This window comes from Cibotium barometz, chromosome 13, assembly GCF_041138505.1.
Source record: "Cibotium barometz isolate CiBa-2024 chromosome 13, ASM4113850v1, whole genome shotgun sequence".
Lineage (NCBI taxonomy): Eukaryota > Viridiplantae > Streptophyta > Polypodiopsida > Cyatheales > Cibotiaceae > Cibotium > Cibotium barometz.
In genome coordinates, this window is record NC_141058.1 from 16,735,324 (window position 1) to 16,751,947 (window position 16,624).

A 16,624-nucleotide genomic window follows, 5' to 3' on the forward strand; every position below is an offset into this window, starting at 1 on the left:
CCCTCCTTGAAACACATCCAAAAAGAGATTACCTGGTGAACTGCAACTATCATTGAGGATCTTTCCAATGGCTGAGCTGTAACCCTTGAGGTCTCTAAGCTCCACAACTCCTTGAGAAGGAATTCCACCGCGTCTTCCGACGCGTTGCAGTATGGGTCCTCAACCCTCCTCTCACCTCACTTCACTCACACACACTCACTAGCATGCATTAGGGAGAGAGATTAGCAAGAGCAAGACTCAATTGTACAATGGGAGAGTATGTTGTATTATGAGAGAAATTCACTTATATACATGGCCATAAGTGTTCACACTCACTTAAACTATGGTTGGCCGGGTACTTTAGGCTCATAAGAGGCCTAATGCTATTACAATAACTACTCTCATAATATATCCATGAAGTATATCACTTAGGACTTCATCCTAACTTGCTACCACACGCTCTTGAAATGGGAATCGCCATAAATACTCTGTCACACCATTATGGGCACCCGTCCAAGTTGTAGCTTTGGACACTTTTGCTTCATATCCTAAATGTATGATCCCCTGGTGTATCTATCTCGTGACTCCTTGATGTAAAATAATGGTAGTAGCTCTTGCTAATCCTAGAATTGGATTAACAAATAATGGCAGTAGCTCTTGTTAATCCTAGAATTGGATTAACAAATTGACTTATGGTTGAAAAACTACAAAGAAAACATTGGTTTGACAATAACTTAAAACAAAAAGAACTGGAAACGGGGGATCTTGTCTGCATGTATGGTTTAGGAGATACGGGCCTCCAAACAGGGGTGTTTTTTTAACGGAATATTAATTATTTTTATTTTTATTTTTTTTGCAGACCTATTCACGTCCCATGCCGTTCACGTCCTAGCCGTTCACGCCCCAGCCGTTCACGTTCCAAGTCGTTGACATCCCAAGTCGTTCACGTCCTAGCCGTTCACGCCCCAGCCGTTCACGTTCCAAGTCGTTGACATCCCAAGTCGTTCACGTCTTGCACTTTCACGCCGAACCTTTTCACGGCCTGGTCTCACGCCTTTTTTTTGGGAGTCTAGTGGGAAATACGAATTTTTCTTTTTGGGAAAAAATATTTTTGAATTTAAAATGAAAAGGGTATAGGCATTTTCCCAAGTGGGAATCAAAAAAGTCAACCTTTTAATATCCTCCAAAATGGACAAATTGACAACTCATGAGCATCTTCTCATTGAATGCTCATTAGCCTTAATAAATTATATAAAAAAGTGATTAAGGATCAATCCAAGATTAATTCTTTCACTAATCTTTTCCTCTTTTATACTAATCAAGGACTCTAATTAACAACTAATCCCTAATTAATTCACACAATTAAGCACACCATTGGAAATCTTTGTGCGCATCAATCACCATTGTGTAAATTAATCTAAATTAGGAGATTATTTAGACTCTTATTTATAGTCTCTTCTTTAAGGCAAAATTAAGCAAAGAGAGTCAAATTTCTCCAATTGATCAAAAAATTGATGTGATTAGGTGTTTTGATGCATCTAGATGCTCTCAAAACACTTAAAAATCCCAATTTCGACTACTCATATGATCAATTTAGACCCCAATCAACACATTTTCTAAATTTTTAGCCTCTTGAACAAGATTAATCACCCTTAATGACAAAAACCAGTCTATTAAGAGAAATTAGTCAAATTTAAGGATTTTTTTATGGTTTTAAGGAATTTTTTGAAAGAATAAGCTACTCTTAATACTTTCTAACACTCTAATCCAAACAATTTCAACAAAACACACACAATTAAACTAGAATTAATGATCTTAAATCTATGTTTAAAATAAAGAGAGCTAACATTCACAAAAAATTACGTTGTTTAATGCAATGGATGTAAACTAAGCCTAATACAAACTATGTGCAAACCCTAAGAACATGAAACCATAAAAACAACAACAAAAACAACAAATTAATCTAAAAATTAAGCAAAAAGCATTCTTTTCAAAAACAAAAAAGAGAGCTATTCTACACCAATTCTCACACAAATCACCATCAAATCCACATCTTTTTCATGGGAAACCACTAATCAAGATAATAGGCAATGGGTTATGCATAGATTAGAGACAAAATAATGGAAAAAGCCAAGGGATGGCTCCCCGGTAGCCAACGACGCCAAAAATGTTATGGCTCACCCTAACCCTCCTTGAAACACATCCAAAAAAAGATTACCTGGTGAACCGTAACTATCATGAGGATCTTTCCAATGGCTGAGCCATAACCCTTGAGGTCTCTAAGCTCCACAACTCCTTGAGAGAAGCAATTCCACCGCGTCTCCGCCAGCATTGTCACACCGTCGCGTTGCACTACGGGTCCTCGTCCCTCCTCTCACCTCACTTCACTCACACACACTCACTAGCATGCATTAGGGAGAGAGATTAACAAGAGCAAGACTCAATTGCACAATGGGAGAGTATGTTGTATCTTGAGAGAAATTCACTTATATACATGGCCACAAGTGTTCACACTCACTTCAACTATGGCTGGCCGGGCACTGTAGGCTCATAAGAGGCCTAATGCTATTACAATGACTACTCTTATAATATATCCATGAAGTATATCACTTAGGACTTCATCCTAACTTGCTACCACACGCTCTTGAAGTGGGAATCGCCATTAATACTTTGTCACACCATTATGGGTGCCCGTCCAAGTTGTAGCTTTAAACACTATTGCTTCATATCTTGAATGTATGAGCCCTTTTGGTGTATCTATCTCGTGACTCCTTGATGTAAGATAATGGCGATAGCTCTTGTTAATCCCAGAATTGGATTAACACATGGACTTATGGTTGAAAACTACGAAGAAAACATTAGTTTGACAATAACTTAAAACAAAAAGAACTGGAAACGGGAGATTTTGTCCTCATGTATGGTTTAGGAGATACGGGCCTCCAAACAGGGGTGTTTTTTTAACGAAAAATTAATTTTTTAAATTTTTAAATTTTTACGGACGTGTTTACATCCCATGCCGTTCATGTCCCATGCCGTTCATGCCCCAGCCGTTCACGCCCCAACCGTTCACTCCCCAGCCGTTCACACCCCAACCGTTCACGCCACTGCCGTTCACGTTCCAAGCCGTTGGCATCCCAAGTCGTTCACGTCCTGCACTTTCACGCTGAACCTTTTTACCGCTTGGTCTCACGCCTTTTTTTTGGGAGTGGGAAATGCAAATTTATCTTTTCGGCGCGAAAATATTTTTGAATTTAAAATGGAAAGGGTATGGCTTTTTCCCAAAAAGGTAAGTGGGAATCAAAAAAGTCAACCTTTCAATAACCCCCAAAATGGACAAATTGACAACTCATGAGCATCTTCTCATTGAATGCTCATCAGCCTTAATGAGGTATGTAAAAAAGTGATTAAGGATTAATCCAAGATTAATCTTTTTACTAATCTTTTTCTCTTTTATACTAATCAAGGACTCTAATTAACCATTAATCTCTAATTAATTCACACAATTAAGCACACCATTGGATAGAGCAAGGAAAAACTAATCTTTGTGCATCAAATATTGTGTAAATTAATCTAAATTAAGGGATTAATTAGACTCTTAATTATAGTTTCCTCTTTAAGGTAAAATTAAGCAAAGAGAGTCAAATTTCTCCAATTGATCAAAAAATTGATGTGATTAGGTGTTTTCATGCATATAGATGCTCTCAAAACACTCAAATACCCCAATTTTGACTACTCATGTGATCAATTTAGACCCCAATCAACACGTTTTCTAATTTTTTAGCCTCTTAAACAAGATTAATCACCCTTAATGACAAAAACCAATCCATTAAGAGAAATTAGTCAAATTCAAGGGTTTTTTATGATTTTAAGAAATTTTTTGAAAGAATAAGCTACTCCTAATACTTTCTAACACTCTAATCCAAACAATTTCAGCAAAACACACACAATTAAACTAGAATGAATGATCTTAGATCTATGTTTAAACTAAAGAGAGCTAACATTCACAAAAAATTACATTCTATTGCATTGTTTTATGCAATGGATGTAAACTAAGCCTAATACAAACTATGTGTAAACCCTAAGAACATAAAAAACCAAAAAAACAACAACAAAAATAACAAATTAAGCAAAAAGCATTCTTTTTAAAAACAAAAAAGAGAGCTATTCTACACCAATTCTCACACAAATCACCATCAAATCCACATCTTTTTCATGGGGAACCACTAATCAAGATAATAGGCAATGGGTTATGCATAGATTAGAGACAAAACAATGGAAAAAGTGAGGGGATGGCTTCCCGGTAGCGGTGCCAAAATGTTATGGCTTACCCTAACCCTCCTTGAAACACATCCAAAAAGAGATTACCTGGTGAACCGCAACTGTCGTGAGGATCTTTCCAATGGCTGAGCTATAACCCTTGAGGTTACCTGGTGAACCGCAACTGTCGTGAGAATCTTTCCAATGGCTGAGCTATAACCCTTGAGGTCTCTAAGCTCCACAACTCCTTGAGAAGGAATTCCACCGCATCTCCCGCCAGCGTTGTCACACCGCCCCGTTGCACTGCACTACGGGTCCTCGACCCTCCTCTCACCTCACTTCACTCACACACACTCACTAGCATGCATTAGGGAGAGAGATTAGCAAGAGCAAGACTCAACTGCACAATGGGAGAGTATGTTGTATTATGAGAGAAATTCACTTATACATGGCCATAAGTGTTCACACTCACTTAAACTATGGTTGGTCGGGCACTTTAGGCTTATAAGAGGCCTAATGTTATTACAATGACTACTCTCATAGTATATCCATGAAGTATTTCACTTAGGACTTCATCCTAACTTCATACCACAGGCTCTTGAAGTGGGAATTACCATAAATACTACATCACACCATTACGGGCGCCCATCCAAGTTGTAGCTTTGGACACTATTGCTTCATATCTTGAATGTATGACCCCTTGGTGTATCTATCTCATGACTCCTTGATGTAAGAAAATGGTAGTAGCTCTTGTTAATCCTAGAATTGGATTAACACATAGACTTATGGTTGAAAAACTACGAAGAAAACATTGGTTCGACAATAACTTAACAAAAAGATCTGGAAACGGGAGATTTTGTCCTCGTGTATGGTTTAGGAGATACGGGCCTCCAAATAGTGGTGTTTTTTTTAACGTCCCATGCCGTTCACGTCCCAGCCGTTCACGCCCCAACCATTCATGTCCCAGCCGGTCACGCCCCTACCGTTCACGTCCCAAGCCGTTCACATCCAGAAATGGACAAATTGACAACTCATGAGCATCTTCTCATTGAATGCTTGTTAGCCTTAATGATTTATGTAAAAAAGTGATTACGGGTTAATCTAAGATTAATCCTTTCACTAATCTTTTTCTCTTTTATACTAATCAAAGACTCTAATTAACCACTAATCCTTAATTAATTCACACAATTAAGCACACCATTGGATAGAGCAAGGAAAAAGTAATCTTTGTCCACCCATCAACCATTATGTAAATTAATCTAAATTAAGGGATTTATTAGACTCTTAATTATAGTCTCTTCTTTAAGATAAAATTAAGCAAAGATTGTCAAATTTCTCTAATTGATCAAAAAATTGATGTGATTAGGTGTTTTGATGAATCTAGATGCTCTCAAAACACTCAAAAACTCCAATTTCGACTACTCATATGATCAATTTAGATCCCAATCAACACATTTTTAAAATTTTTAGCCTCTTGAATAAGATTAATCACCCTTAATGAAAAAACCAGTCCATTAAGAGAAATTAGTCAAATTCAAGGGGTTTTTTATGGTTTTAAGAAAATTTTTGAAAAAATAAGTTACTCCTAATACTTTCTAACACTCTAATCCAAACAATTTCAACAAAACACACACAATTAAACTAGAATAAATGATCTTACATCCATGTTTAAACTTAAGAGAGCTAACATTCACAAAAAATTGGATTCTATTGCATTGTTTTATGCAATGGATTGCTAAGCCAGGTCTCGAAGCCTCTGTACATGAGTGTGGTGTGAATTATGGAGTTTTTATGCTTATGGTAGACCTTGTAGTAGGGAACACCCTTCTCAACATGTATGGGAAATGTGAGAGCATATATGATGTAAGGATTGGTTTTGAAAGAATGCCTTTTTGAGATATCGTATCTTGGAATGCAATGATTTCTGTTCTTACTCGGAATGAGCAGAATAAGGAGGCTCTGGGTTTGTATGATGAGATGTAAGTTGAAGGCATCAGACCTAACAACATTACATTTGTATGTGCACTTAATGCATGTGCAAGCTTAGCAGCATTAGAAGAAGGGCAGGAGATTCATAACACTATCATTGATAACATTTATGGTGCTGATACCATGGTTGAAAATGCACCCATAAACATATACGGCAAGTGCAGCAACATGCACAGTGCAAGGAAGGTGTTCTTGGAAATGCTTTCTCGGGATGTCATCTCATGGAATGCCATGATTTCTGCGCTTGCTCAGAATCGATATAATGAGAACGCTTTGGATTTTTTTTCAACTGATGCTACTGGAAGGTTTGATGCCAGATGATATCACCTTTTGTGTGGGACCTTTCAATAATATGGGGCATAGTTTTATCGAGGTGGAGGGACACCGGCTTAAGGGAAATACTTTTCCCATTATCATAGCAGACAGGCCTGATACACCCAGTTATGATGGGCTTACACCTCTTCATGTTGCTGCTAGCATGCGTGCTGCTGATGGTGTCGTGGATGCATTGACAAATGCTCCAGAAGAGTTATGGGCAATGACATGGACCAGTGCGAAGGATTCGGTTGGCCAAACTCCTTTGATGTATGCGTTGGGCTGCTGGCAATCGTGCATCTGTCAAACTGGTGCAAAGCAAGCTGCAAAAGCTCCGTAACACAGATACTTTGGAGAGAAAGGGAAGTGATGCAAGGCCCCCACATTTGGCCTTAAGTATAAGTGGTGAGGATGCCGCCAAGCCAATCACTCCTTCTTCACCGAGAAAGATTCCCTTGACAAAGCAAGTACAACACTGCACTTGCAAGGGCAGAAAAATTCTAACCCAAAACCTTCGTTTCAGAGTTCGTGGCTTTAAGGCAGGATCTGTGTGCCGTCCCTTTGTGTTGTCAATGCTTGCTGTTGCAGCAGTATGTGTGTGTGTAGGGGTCCTGATGAAGGGTCCTCCTAGTGTTAACTTCGTGCAAGGTCCATTTGTGTGGAAGTCCGCCTAGCAGAGGCAGCAGCTGGAGACGTATTCGAAGGTGGTGGCTTGCGTGGCAAAAATACGAAGGCTTTCTTTTAAAAAATGGAATATCCAAATTTTAAGCAAAAAAAAAAGGAGGCGCAGCATATTTCGAATGGGAAATCCGAGTTTTTGGCTGCAAAAGTGAATGGAGCCCGAATCTCTTGCGGGAAAATCACGAAAAATCAGATTGACGCAGATACAAGGGGGGAAGTATGCAGAAAGAGGGGGAGAGGAAAAACTAGAACGCCATCTTACAGAATATCTTGTGTTGGGAATTTAATTTCTGTTCAAGCCTTGTAGGGGTTTGAATTAGAGAGTATTTGAAGCTCCTTCTAATGATACCATTTCTAAACATTCCAAAAAAATGAACGAGATGCTGCCTGGCGAGTGGAACCAGCGCATTTTCAGATCATGGGATTGATAAACGTGGAGCTTTTGCTAAAATTGGGTTATTCCTTTATACAGAGATAAGTTTTTTTTTTAAAAATACGATTTCTAAATCGTAAAAGCTTTGAGAGGATGGAGATTTGAGTATATAAGGTTTTTTTTTATTCCCTTTGTAATCCTAAATAATCATGGTTTTGGAGAACTTCTTGGATTTGTGAGCTTTGAAAGTTGTAAGCTTCAAAACAAAGGAGAAAATTCCGGTTTGGAAACTTGTATAAAGATGTTTTGCTTGATTTGCGATATGGGAAAAATGATGCTTTTAGTGGGCACATGAAGAGAATGTATATGTGTTACATTCTATCTATTGCTTCTTTGTGAGATGATGGAAATTATAAGCAGGTCTTTTCGACAAGTTCAATTTTCGTCTTGAAGTTGTGAAGATGGCAACATGCAAAATATGTGATGTGCGAGTTCACATGTATTGGAGACTTGTCGAAGTCTATGTGATGCCAATATGTGACATGTATATGGCATTTGGATAAAGGGTCAGGAGATCTATGCTTGGTTCTGGTCATGCTCTTGACTCATAATTTATGTGCAATCATCAAGTTGAATTTGGAGATGTATTGAAGTGAATTGGCACATGTACATGTCATCAAAAATGGAGATGTCTTATGCTCCTTGATGAGTTATATGTTTTGTTTCCTTGCTCGGATTTGAAGCTAGTCTCACAGCCAGAAGTCTCGCACTTGCCCAGCGATACCGCCCATGTCACGACAACGCCTCTACCATTCGCGCCCTAGCGGTTCACGTCCCAGCCGCCCTGCCGTTCACGTCCCAAGCCGTTCACATCCCAAAATGGACAAATTGACAACTCATGAGCATCTTCTCATTGAATTCTCATTAGCCTTAATGAGTTATGTAAAAAAGTAATTATGAATTAATCCAAGATTAATCCTTTCACTAATCTTTTCCTCTTTTACACTAATCAAGGACTCTAATTAACCACTAATCCTTAATTAATTCACACAATTAAGCACACCATTGGATAGAGCAAGGAAAAAGTAATCTTTGTCCATCAACCATTGTGTAAATTAATCTAAAATAAGGAATTTATTAGACTCTTAATTATAGTCTCTTCTTTAAGGTAAAATTAAGCAAAGATTGTCAAATTTCTCCAATTGATCAAAAAATTGATGTGATTAGGTGTTTTGATGCATCTAGATGCTATTAAAACACTAAAAAACCCTAATTTCGATTACTCATATGATCAATTTAGACCCCAATCAACACATTTTCTTAATTTTTAGCCTCTTAAACAAGATTAACATCCTTAATGACAAAAACCAGTCCATTAAGAGAAATTAGTCAAATTCAATGATTTTTTTATGGTTTTAAGAAATTTTTTACAAGAATAAGCTACTCCTAATACTTTCTAACACTCTAATCCAAACAATTTCAACAAAACACACTTAATTAAACTAGAATTAATGATCTTAGATCTATGTTTAAACTAAAGAGAGCTAACATTCACAAAAAATTACATTCTATTGCATTGTTTGATGCAATTGATGTAAACTAAGCCTAATACAAACTATGTGCAAGCCCTAAGAACATGAAAAACCATAAAAACAATAACAAAAACAGCAAATTAATCTAAAAATTAAGCAAAAAGCATTCTTTTCAAAAATAAAAAAGAGAGCTATTCTATAACAATTCTCACACAAATCACCATCAAATCCACATATTTTTCATGGGAAACCACTAATCAAGATAATAGGCAATGGGTTATGCAATGATTAGAGACAAAACAATGGAAAAAGCCAAGGGATGGCTCCCCGGCAAGCGGCGCCAAAAATGCTATGGCTCACCCTAACCCTCCTTGAAACACATCCAAAAAGAGATTACCCTAACCCTAACCCTACACATCCAAAAAGAGATTACCTGGTAAATTGCAACTGTCATGAGGATCTTTCCAATGGCTGAGCCGTAACCCTTGAGGTCTCTATGCTCCACAACTCCTTGAGAAGCAATTCCACTGTGTCTCCCACTCCCCAACGTTGTCACACCGCCGCGTTGCACTAAGGGTCCTCGTTCCTCCTCTCAGCTCACCTCACTTTTCACTCACACACACTCACTATCATGCATTAGGAAGAGAGATTAGCAAGAGCAAGACTCAATTGCACAATGGGAGAGTATGTTGTATTATGAGAGAAATTCACTTATATACATGGCCATAAGTGTTCACACTCACTTCAACTATGGCTGGCCGGGCACTTTAGGCTCATAAGAGGCCTAATGCTATTACAATGACTACTCTCATAATATATCCATGAAGTATATCACTTAGGACTTCATCCTAACTTGCTACCACACGCTCTTGAAAAAGGAATCGCCATAAATATTGCATCACACCAATACGGGCGCCCGTAATGGTTGTAGCTTTGGACACTATTGCTTCATATCTTGAATGTATAACCCCTTGGTGTATCTATCTCGTGACTCCTTGATGTAAGATAATGGCGGTAGCTCTTGTTAATCCTAGAATTGGATTAACACATGGACTTATGGTTGAAAAACTACGAAGAAAACATTGGTTCGACAATAACCTAAAACAAAAAGAACTGGAAACAAGGGACCTTGTCCTCATATATGGTTTAGGAGATACGGGCCTCTAAACAGGGGTGTTTTTTTTAACGTCCCAACCGTTCACGCCCCAGCCGTTCACGTCCTAGCCATTCATGCCCCAGCCGTTCACGTGCTAGCCGTTCATGCCCCAGCCGTTCATACCCTAGCCGTTCACATCCCAAGTATTCACGTCCTGCACTCACGCGCCGAACCTTTTCACGGCCTCGTCTCACGCCTTTTTTTTAAAAGTCTAGTGGGAAATACGAATTTTTCTTTTTGGGGGAAAATATTTTTGAATTTAAAATGGAAAAGGTATGGCATTTTTCTAAAAAAGTAAGTGGAAATCAAAAAAGTCAACCTTTTAATAACACACCTTACACCCTTCATAAATGACCCCCAAAATGGACAAATTGACAACTCATAAACATCTTCTCAATCATTAGCTTTAATGAGTTATGTAAAAAAAAGTGATTAAGGATTAATCCAAGATTAATTCTTTCACTAATCTTTTCCTCTTTTATACTAATCAAGGACTCTAATTAACCACTAATCCCTAATTAATTCACACAATTAAGCACACCTTTGGATAGAGTGAGGAAAAAGTAATCTTTATGCATCAAACATTGTGTAAATTAATCTAAATTAGGGGATTAATTAGACTCTTCATTATAGTCTCTTCTTTAAGGCAAAAGAGAGTCAAATTTCTCCAATTGATCAAAAAATTGATGTGATTAGATGTTTTGATGCATCTAGATGCTCTCAAAATACTCAAAAATCCCAATTTCGACTGCTCATATGATCAATTTAGACCCCAATCAACACATTTTCTAAATTTTTAGCCTCTTGAATAGGATTAATCACTCTTAATGGCAAAAATCAATCCTTTAAGAGAAATTAGTTAAATTCAAGGGTTTTTTAATGGTTTTAAGAAATTTTTTGAAAGAATAAGCTACTCCTAATACTTTCTAACACTCTAATCCAAACAATTTCAACAAAACACACACAATTAAACTAGAATGAATGATCTTAGATCTATGTTTAAACTAAAGAGAGCTAACATTCACAAAATATTACATTTTATTGCATTGTTTGATGAAATGGATGTAAACTAAGCCTAATACAAACTATGTGCAAGCCCTAAGAACATGAAAAACCATAAAAACAACAATAAAAATAACAAATTAATCTAAAAATTAAGCAAAAAGCACGAGTTCGACGTCTACATCATAAATTCAAAATTCTTTCCTTTTTTCGTCATTTTGCAATCGCCGGTCATCGTGTGCACAAACGCAATCGAGCCTTCCTTGCATCGCCTTCCTTCTCACTTCTTCAAGTTCAATCGACACCTACGTGTTAAGGTGGGAGCTTGGGTCCTTCTTTGTGTTTGCTTTTCTTTCATGTATTCAAACATTGATCGTAATCAATTGAATGACTTGGGCAAACAATGTCTTTGTAATTGCCTCGTGATCATCCTTACACAAAACTCCGCTCTGTGGTCTGATCCAATAATGAATTAATTAAATTTACAGAAAACGAAACCTAAATACTTCACTTGCAAACTCACAGCTAGCCCAAAAAATCAGCAAACTCACGGCTAGCCCAAAAAACCAGCAACCTCATGGAAATCCAACTCATAGATTTCCACTTCACGGAAATCTAACTCACAGATTTCCAACTCACCGAAATGCAACTCACGGGAATCCAACTCACGAATTTCCACCTCACGGAAATCCAACTCACGGAAATCACCTCACAGAACTAACTCTCATGGATTTCCACCTCACAAAACTAACTCTCACGGGATTACCCCTCACCACGGGATCACCTCACGGGAATCTAACTTACAGATTTCCACCTCACAGAACTAACTCTCACGGGATACCCCTCACGACTTGCACTTTCACGGCTTTAACACCTGCACTCTCATGATACTTAATTTGACCTTGTCATATCACAGCTAACATACCCCGCTGATTGCTCACACCACTAACACCCTTCCAATCATAATTAACCTTCTTACCATTTTTTTAAAAGAAGAAGAGAAAAAAGATAACAACAAGGCGTGGCACATGCCCCACCAGGACTGATTTTTTTTTCATGTACAGACGTCGACCTCAAACCCAGAAGCCGCAGAGACCCCTGCGGTGACACAAGCCAGTGCGACAGGATCCCCGGTGAGCCAAAAGAAAAGACCAACATGGGGCCTGAAGATGAACTACCTGGGTCCATATGCCCAAGCTCCATCATCAGCATAAAGAGCTCCACACGGCACATGGAAAGTGGTCTTGTAGTATCACAGCCCGGAGTGCCTCTAGATTATGGAAGAGGCAGAAGTTAAAGACAAGCTGCAAAAGGTGGGCCTCGGGAGGATGGCACAAGTTCTCCCCCAGAACATAGACACATAACTTTGTGCAAAATATATAAAGACGTACGACAAAGCCACCAAGAGGTAGACAATGTGACAAAAGCCGATGGCACCACAGAGCAAGTTTTAATCACGGAAGAATTAATACGTAAGGCTCTGCAGCTCCCACCATCAGTAAAGATACATACACATGCCTTTGACAAGGTGCCCCTAGATGCCATGTTGAAGAAGAGCTCCTACAACTCTAATGGAGCTGAATACGAGAACATCAAGGCCCATCAGTCAATTTGCAACCCATACTTGATGACACAGGTACTGAACCATGTGGCTCGCAAGCCTCTCCCAGAACCAAAACCCAAAGAGAGAATGCAATTGGCACTCCTAACAGAGCAACCAGCGCTGAACGGCTGTGGAAATGCAAGAAGGGCAAGCTGTACTCATGGTATTCCTGACACACCGGCCAACTACGAGGTTGTAGCCCAGAGTTATCAATGGATCAAAAGCCATGGGTGGCTAGAAGTATACAATACTCACCAGCACTTAAACCTATGTGAATCTTCTTTATATCACCCTTTTGGTATTCTAAAACTCTATCATAATATCTACAAGCATCTAGAGGAAATGTTAACAAACGTCCTTTACACTTTTGATAAAACACATATTGAATATCCTAACATAAGTCCTAAGGATATAACTGAGCTCCAAGACTTTATGAAACTACACAAACCTAGCCACCCACCCCCAAGGTTAGGCCATGGTCAGGAAGAGACATCAAGTTCATCATCCAACCCTACTTACCCCGTGTATTATAATGTAGCCACCAGTAAATTACTTAATCCGTATCCTAATGCTCCGCCTATACTGATTGACAAGTCTTAAGTAGACTACATTTTTTCTACTCTCCCTTCTCAACCTTTAGAATTTCCCACTAACACTCTCGCCCCTGAGATGAGGAGGTACCGGCACCTGACCCGTCTCCCCCACGGCAAACTCAGGAGGTATGTCATACTCTCCCGCAAGACACCATTGAATCTTTTACTGATGATACTATTCTCGAGTCCTTGTCTGGTGCAGAGTATGAAGGATTCATAAGAGCTCGCAATCCACTGCTAAAGCCAAAATTGATGTTCAAGGTGTTAATGCAAATAACACCATTTGAACCAACTCGGCGGATTTTACAAGAGGCATACTCAGATGTCACACCAACAAAGCAACCTTATGTACCATACGTACCCTCTCCGAGCACCTTACCCTAGAATTAGAAGAATTGCTACCTTTGGCTGGAGAGGGCACCTTATGGTCTAACGTTGCACGGCACACCAAGTTAGCAAATCCATAATTGGTTGACCTGTTCGAAATCAGAGTGGTGACATTTATGAGATCAATTATTGCTTCCAGGTGGAGGAAGGCTCATCCAGTCCACACAAGAGGGGGGTATACAACAATTATCATAGATGATACACACCCCAAGCTGGAAGATTTCGGCATATAGCTAGACTAGAGAAAGGAGTTCCTCACAATCCCAGAATACAGCCATGAATATATGTGTGCGCTACCAACTCAACGAGTTGATCCCTTGTACATGCCACTAAAGAGAAGATGGACCCCTTTGGAGTTTCAAGAGGCCAAGCAGCGGGATTCACATGTCTGTTATAACTTCCCCATCTTCATGCCAGCCACATTTACAGACATAAGAGAACAAAGGAAGCAAATGCTAAATTGGATACACGTATGGTGCCGTATCCTGGACCCAGCAATAGTTGCCAACGTTCGATTCTTAAAGTTGCTCGTGGTCCTGATCGATCAACCCAAGGAACGCTATGATGGGTATGATGCTGAGCGGTTGCAGTTTGACATGAATCAAGGACCCTCTAACAGAGGCATGATGTTGTATTATCATCACCTAAGGTGTCTTCCTGCCTATATGCATGTCACATTCGAGGACATGGTCATTATCGAGTTCTGGGGATCACACTCGGCATTCCGAAGAACCCTAAAAAAGATTCAATCACGCCTAACTTTTATCGTCCACGAGTTCGACGACCAGGTCTTTCGACCTTAGTAACAGGTTATGAGGATAGAACCTACATCAAGTAGGGGGGGATGTTAATCCCATTTTTTATTAACATGTATGCTCCTTCAATTGAGGACATTAATAAGTGTCATGCAAAGGCACTATAAAAGTTGTACATTATGAGATATTGGCCACCCAAGGCCTTAGTTAAGTAAGTTTTGGACGCCCAGGGCTAATTGTATATAAGGCATTTTCTCATAATGAATGGACAAAATCCCCCTTTGTGCTATTGAGAGCTCTTGTTTATGTCTTGAGAGAGAGCATTCTAGCACTTGTGTCTTTTCTATACTTATATGTTGCATGCTTGTGTTGGAGAGTGAGAGAGAGTGAACCTTGTTAATAAGTCTTATATATATATATATATATATATATATATATAGGGTGTTTCTTTTGTGTCTTGGAGTTCTTCTTCCCCTTGGTGTGCTCAACTTATTGTTCCCAATCATTATGTTACCTTCTATTTTAGATCCTTCTGTTTTTTTATGAAGTAGCTCTTCCAAATCTAGGTTACACTACATCATTTATAGAGAAAAAAATACTTTTTCGATTACTATAGAGGTTTGGGTTTGTGTTAGAGGTTCCTTTGTGGCAACTAGCCCATGAGCTAAGTTTGTATCTATTTAATTTACTTCTTGACATTTTGCAATTGTAGCTATATTGGTTTTGCACCTATTTTTTCTTTTCATGCATTGGAAGAAGATACAACAATGCTTCAATTTTAAGCTAGTCTTGAAGGGGACAAATGCACATTAAGTTGAAAAATGGAAAAAGAGAAATTGTGATGTAGATAACTCCTCCCAAGCCAATGAGACAAAAAAAAAGAGTAGAAAATGCCCTCAAGATGAAGTATTGCATACTTGGCACACTAGTTTTTTTTTTTGTTCATGTGTCACATCCCCAATTAAATGCAACTTTGATTTGTAAAAGCCATAGGCAAGCTCATTAAATTATTAGTCTTGCCAATGATTGTCCACAAAACCTGAAAGAAGAGAAGTTGTTAAATCACCATAAGAATATCAAGTTATTTCACTTGTTTTACCCAATGTCTATCAATTTTTCATCTAGGAGACAGATCATACCTAATTTGCCCAATTCATCATCAAACAAATTGGACAAGCAAGCACTTAATTTTGGCGAGTCAAAATACAAAAAAAGACATTTTATCCTTGAAGCTTGACCAAATCATGATTGCATTTACTTCAATATTCATGGATCTCTCTCTCTCTCTCTCTCTCTCTCTCTCTCTCTCTCACTCACACACACACACACACACACACACAAACATTTCCATATATAGTATTGTAAAATTTTAACATCACTTTAGTTTTTTATTTTTTTTTCATTTCAAGATAGTTTTCCTATTTTTTATTGCTCTATGAAAATTAGTTTAATTAAAATCTCACATATAGTTGATGAGTTTAGTTTCTCTTTTATATCATCATATAAAACTTAGTTAAGTTATAGAAGTTAGTTAACATAATAGTTTGGTTAGATTTGTTTCTCTCTTCATAATACAACTCATACTACAACCTATTGTTTAAAAGTGAAATAAATTACACCACTAGTAAGAGAGACATGACATGAAGATACTAAGTGTGGATTCACGAGCATTAGCCTGGACATGGCACTGTGATTGCATGACAACATAGTCTGTGTGCATCAGCCACTTTTCATCTTCACATAGTTCTGTGTGAAGCAAGGGCCCACCATCATGTGGCATAAGAAGGCTCGACAAGGATTTGAACTTTGTACACCGCCTAGTGTAATTTGTTGCACTAACCATTTGGCCCACCAACCCTTGTTCAGAAGTTGAATGGAGTTATTTTGTATAATATTTGTTCATCTATCCCTTCTGAAAAGGGGACAACTCAATAAGGGTGTTGGAAAAATTGATGAACATGGGATTGAGCACGTCATATGTTCAATTTGGCGTCAGGTATCT